Here is a 6,821-nt window from a genome sequence, read left to right on the forward strand (position 1 = left end):
ATGGTAGTTAAAGCTACAATCCTTCACATTTGTGTGTTCAACACTCAAGAAACAACAACCCAATTTCTATTCGTATGTCAAAAATACTTTTCCCATTTCACAAAACAAGTTCCATTTCCTTTTGTTTTCACAAAACCAACTCCATCCCTTTTGTTTCCACAAAACCAATTCCGGTGATAATAAAGCCATAACTCAAATTAACAATGGAGATTTACAACATAGGTTAACTACCCTCCATTTTAATTTACCAAATCAAAATATAATTTAGGACTTTTTCTTCTTTCAACTATAACATGCTAATTTACACTCCAATTAGCCCAAAACAACCATCAATGATAAAATAATCATTTTCAAACAACCAACCCTAGGTTCCTTCTCATGATTTCAAACAAATCCAACGTGGATATGATTTTCATGCAATACAAAACTACCACATGTCTATCTATAGATGAAGTATTGAAAAAGAACAAGGAAATCCCTACCTCAAATGTAGAACCCAAGGAGAAGAAGAGCAAAACTCGGAAGTGCTCTAAATCCTAAATTTCTTGGATCAAAATGTAGCCCTCAACGATCAACACGCTATTTGTAAAGGCCAAAGGGTAGGAGAATACTCTAACTAGATCAAACCCTAGAGAGAAGGGAGATCCTAGAGAGAGAGGCTCTCAAAATCGATTTTGGGAAAGTAAGAGAGAGAAAGGAAATGTAAAAAGTGATTTAAAATAGCCTAGCTGCCAATTGATATACGACTCTCCCGCTCGAGCGTCAAGGACAAAAAATTAGGTACGCTCGAGCGCAAGAAGGCCCGCTCGAGCTCCAAGACACAAGAATAAAGTACATCCGCTCGAACGCGAAACCAGTCCGCTCGAGCGTAGATTTCCCCCTCCCAGAACTTACACAAAAAAGTACTACCCGCTCGAGCGCTAGAGTACCCGCTCGAGCTCGACCACTCGAGCGTAAAGAAATCCGCTCGAGCGTAGAAAACACATCTGCAGAAGTTTTGCAGAGGCACGAAATACTGGAAGTGTGTAAACCCCGCTCGAGCGCAAGAAGACCCGCTCGAGCGGACCATTCAAAAACTGGGCAACAACAATGGGAGCTAAAGCTCTACCAACCTGTAACAACCAAGCCCAACGCATTCTAAAACTCAAACAAAAGAGTTTAAAGGTTGACAACACGATAGGTACAACTACTAACTCCACGGAACCGCGTCCGGAAAACAACAGAACACAAAAGGGATAACCGGGATCGCTATAGAGCTCATCAAGCATGTTTTGATTTGTTAGTCAACCTTGTTTCTTGCTACTTTTACCATGTGTTTTTGGCGCATGCCCTCCATCAGTATGCAATATTAGTTTTGCATTGAGCATGAAAGGACACTTGTTTTCTTTGCCATTTCTGCATCGATCAACTATCACTGACACCTGTGAAGAAAAATAACTATCTGAACTGTATCAAGACTGTATAGAGTTTGGAGATGAAGGGGTAGTAATTATGCTCTAAGCCTATGCAAATGTGTTGATCTCTGGAATTATACGTAGTTGTTCATGATGATTAAAGCAAGCCTTGGATAAACAAAGAAAATAATTGGATTAAAAAAATGTACTTGTACGTTAGAAAAACTAGACATGATCGAAAATTATATTTTAATATGGAGGAGGGTTTTATTGCTTTGATAGAGGTCTTGTCATTCAATGTTTTGATTTAATTGTATGACTATTGGCTTTGCGATTGCAGTGAGTGTCCTCCACAAGTGTTGCCAATAAATAGTTTGTTATTTGTATTTGTTTTAAGCTGAGTTACATCAAAAAGCAAACTGGAATTACAAGTTTGTCTCAAGTTCCAAGTGAATTAAATGATGTTATTGCTAATGTGCTCCAAATTATGATTTTTAAACCTTAGCAATGCAAGCGATGCTTTGGACAAGCTGCGATTTCTGAGTATTACTGACCCCAACCTTTTGAAAGATGGAGTCGATCTTGATATTCGTGTCCAGATTGACAAAGATAATGGGATTATTACAATTACATAAGCTTTTTGAACACCAAAAATTATCGTGGTTAATGTTTCAATTGCAGTATCAAGACTTTATGTGCTCTATGCAGGGATTCTGGCATTGGGATGACTCGTCAAGAACTTGTTGACTGTCTTGGAACTATTGCACAAAGTGGAACTGCAAAGTTCTTAAAGGCATTGAAGGTGCACCAATATTTGGCTTAATTGTATTGTATACTTTGATTAAAGACCTTGTGCTAAGTTTTATTTATTTGGCTAGACTGAGTATAATTTTAGCATAATCTTAAAAGTTCTATCGTTAAGCAGCATTAATTGTGCATTCTTCTGAAATTGATTCTTTGATTCATGATAAAAATTCATTTGAAAGCAACACATTGAACAATTTTTAAAGTACATAAAAGTATGCATATACAAAACAGAGCTTATATACTGTTTGACAAAGATTATAGCTTCAAGTCAATTTGTGCAATGGTTTTAGACATTGGGACTTTTGGCTGAAAACAGAGAAGTAAACAGTTAAAAAGTATGGATCAGTTTAAAAAATTGTGCTAAATGTCTGGTTTACCTAAAGAAGCCTATCTTATTTTAAGAATGTAATAAAATCACAATATTCATTTGAAATTTGCACTTTTGCCACTTTGCTCTATGACCTTGTGGTTCAAATTGGGTCACCAACTTCATTTTTTATATGTTGCTGCTAGCTACTAAAATTAAATTTCACTTGCTTGCTACTGGTATAAATTTCCTATTTTGTAAATTAATGACATCACATGCATCATTAGCTATATACTTGATCAAATTAATTCTCATACTTGTTTGGGTTGCAATTTGATTACTTGGTCTGCATTGTTTCTTTCTTCTCTTTTTGGTTTTAGTATTTGAGCATTCTAATGGAGTGTGTATTTGCAATGGAAAAAATAATTTGAATTTCATTTAGGTGACTCAGTCTCTCTTTCTAATCATCCTTTTTATATTGTAAATGATGAATTTTTTTATTTTTATTTTTTTGGGTTTCTTTTTGCAGATGCAACCTCTTTTGAGTACGTGATAATATTTTCGCATATCAATGTTAGAGCTTACTGTTAATATTAAAACAATTTATAATATATATGTTTTTTTATTTGTATTGTCAATACTTTTGTTTTGCTTTAGATACAAAAATTTAAGTTCTTGAACATAAAAAATTATTAGTATTATTGGAGGATGTTTTATATATTTTTGTAAAGAATATTTGGTTGACAATTGTTACAGGGTACATATATACATATGATTTTGTGGATGTAGATGTGTTTGAATGTGGATATATTTTATTTTAGAAAATATTAATAATTTGTACAGGGAATGAATTAATAAAATATAAATTGATTTTATGAACATAATTTTATTGCGACATTAATAAACCGTCACTAATATAATCATCATTTCTTTACATTTTATGATGGGCTAACCTGTCGCATATATACATGTTTAAACTGTCGCAAATATGGTATTAATTTAATTCTACTTTTTTTTGCAATGTTTTAGACCGTCACTAATAATACTTTTCATAACGATTTAAACTGTCGCAAATACAATATTAATTTAATTCTACTTTTTTTGCGACGTTTTAGACCGTTGCTAATAATACTTTTCGCGACGTCAATTAACATCGCTAAAAAAGTTTTGGCGACGGCAACCAACATCGTCGCTAAAAGTGAAGTTTTTTCTCCTTTTTTCTGTCAGGTTAAATCGTCGCAAAAACCATTGATTAGCCATCGCTACAAAAAAGCGACGGTTTATAACCGTCGCAAATACTTTTTGTCACGCCTCCTTCCACCACCTCCCCATTTCTCGTCGCTACTCTGTCGCAAAAAGTCTTTTGCAACGATATGTGAACCTTTTGCGGCGTTTAAGACCGTTGCAAAAGCTTTGATTTTTAGTTTAGATTTCCAAGAGAATTTAAACCAGGCAAGTTAGCATATTATCTTAGGTCACATTTATCACCATAATTCTTGCTAATATAGGCGCTGTTTGGGAAGCCCAAAATGAGGTTATTATAACCTATTTTGAGAAATTAGCCCAAAAGCAACACTGTTGGAACCTTTTTCAAAAAAAAAAAAAAAAATTATTCTTCACAGCCGGCAGTGTAGGCTGTGCCTACACTGTTAGCTACAACACTTGTTCCATCAATAAATAAATTACCATTTTACCCCTTGATATCAATTTAAAAAAATATATTTTTAGGGATAAATTTGTCATTTTAAATTTAAATATCATTTCAACACACTTTCCAATATAACAACTCAACTAAAAATTCATCCCATCTTCCCAAATACAAAACTAAAATAGCCTACTAAAATAGCCAAAAAACCAAATAACCTACTAAAATAGCCACTTTCCAAACGAGGCCATAATGAGTCTCTTACAGAAAAATGTTTAAGTACAGTCATAATAATTATGAATATTTTGTTTTTAAAATTTAAAATTAAAAGCATATATGATTTATTTGATCACATGATAAACACAACGTTTGTTTATGACAAATAAAAATTAACAAAAATAATATATCTTATCAACAACGAAAAATAAACTTATTGAAGTCACCATCACAAGCTCCACAACCACATGCGCCATTACAATCTCCACAACCACAACCACCAACTCCACCATCATCACCACTGCTTATGAATATATTCATAGAGTCAAATAATTGAAATAACATATGCAAAGACATAGATATAAGAAAATCGTTTGAAAGATTGATAAATGACTTAGATGATGGTGTTGTGTTGTGTCCACCATTAAAGGGTTTGGGTATACTTTTTTTTTTCTTTTTTCTTTTTTCTATTTTTTTTAAGAGAAAAGATGATAGATCTAAAATTGTGCCCAAAGGCAAATTTGATTGTGTAAAGCCTAAGAAGGAAAAGCCTTCCTTCATGGGGAGCATGAGGTGGAGGAGGTAGCAGTGTATCAACCAGTACTCTTTCTTTCTTTTACCTTTTTAAAGACAGGGAATTCCTTTGTCCCGCTCTCCCAGACCTACCAACCTACAGAATCTCATACCTACTCAGCTAAGCTAAAGTCATTTAAGTTTCGTTTGGGATAAAAAAAATTTAGTTTTATTTTTTAATTTTTTGATTATTTTAATTTGACTAAAAACTTATGTTTGAGATAATTTTTTAAGTTTATTTAATTTAGATGTAATGATTATGAGAGAAAAATAAAATAATTATTATTTAAATATAATATTTTATTTTATTTTATTTTTTTAATTTATTTTATCTTTTTATGGTTTAAATTAACCCAATCCATATCTCCAAACAACCCCTTAACAGCTTCATTTTGGGTTGGGTTGGGACTAAGATGAATGAATTTGCCGCATGAAAAACTTGCATTCGTCCTTTATATAAAGTATACCTCTGCTCTAAAGTATGCGCTTCAAATTTTAGTTTTGTATTTTGTGCCGTGTTATTTTTATTTTTATTTTTTTAATTTTAATTTTATTTATTTTTAAAATTTTATATTTCAATCAAATTAATTCATATTTAAACGAACCATTTAATTATTAATAGAAGTATAATAAATAGACATATGATCCTATGATCCCTAAATCATCTATTTCATGTCATTTTGATATTTACAAATATTAATTGCCACTTTGATCTCTAAATGTTTAAGAAGAATACCAGACATAACTTAAGAATGTTTAGACTAGAAGTGTCATGAAATATAAATTTTAAAAATTATAAGTGAAATTTATTAGTATTCCATTAATGATTTGAATGATTGTATGATATTAAATCAATTTAACTATAATTGAAAACTTAATAAATAAAATTAACAAATTCAGATTTTAAATGATCAAAACATTACTCAAATAAATAGCTGTTAAGAATTTTTAAATTCAACTCATTTTATCCTTCATCAAATAATTAAAAAATATATGCACACTGACTCTACACCTAAAGCGACTTAGGTCTAACCTTCAATATTTTCTCTAGAAAGTAAATTCCTTATCGCTAAGTTCCAAACGCATTCTTATTAGTGTGGAGATATGCATCTATCTATAGGGTCTGTTTTTCAAAGTTGGGTCATGTCAAGAATTGCTAACTCTATATATATATATATATATATATATGTTTATGATGATGATCAATGTGGTTGAATATAATAGTTTAATGTTGATCATTCCCCGAAAGGGCTGCATCATTGGCCATGCATGTGTTTGGTAAAATAATTGTGATGAAAATCCTCACACATGTATGGCTTTTACAATTTCTAATTTCATTCCAATCACTTATAATATGGGATTTACACATATTTAAATGAATCCCTCACACATATTAAAAGTTAAGATTAAATTGAAGGTCATAAAATCCCCAAAAAAGGAGATCTCAAATATTTCTCTTGATAAAAATGGTGGCGGGGATAACCCTCCTCATCCCAATTTTTGTTTGTTTATGTGTAAAATTAGCTAAATTATTAGATCATTTAATTTATTATTTAAAAAAAATATTATTGATGGATCTAAATTTTTTAAAGTAAATTACATTAATAGTCCCTGTATTTCATCTCTTTTGTCATTTTGATTCTTATATTTTCAATTAGCTCGTTTTTGACTCTCAATTTTTAATTTTGTATCATTTTAGTCCAATTATTAACATCGGTTAAAATTGTTAACGGAAAACAAACACGTGAGATGCATATGACCCTTTTTTAAGGGCAATATGGACATTTCACTACCCTTTCCTTGTTTTACCATCTTCTTCTTCCACTTGGACTCTCTACAACACAATCACCTACTACCGTTGCCTTCTTCCACCACCAAA

Source organism: Camellia sinensis, chromosome 1, assembly GCF_055761805.1.
Source record: "Camellia sinensis isolate YWXY chromosome 1, ASM5576180v1, whole genome shotgun sequence".
Taxonomy (NCBI): Eukaryota; Viridiplantae; Streptophyta; class Magnoliopsida; order Ericales; family Theaceae; genus Camellia; species Camellia sinensis.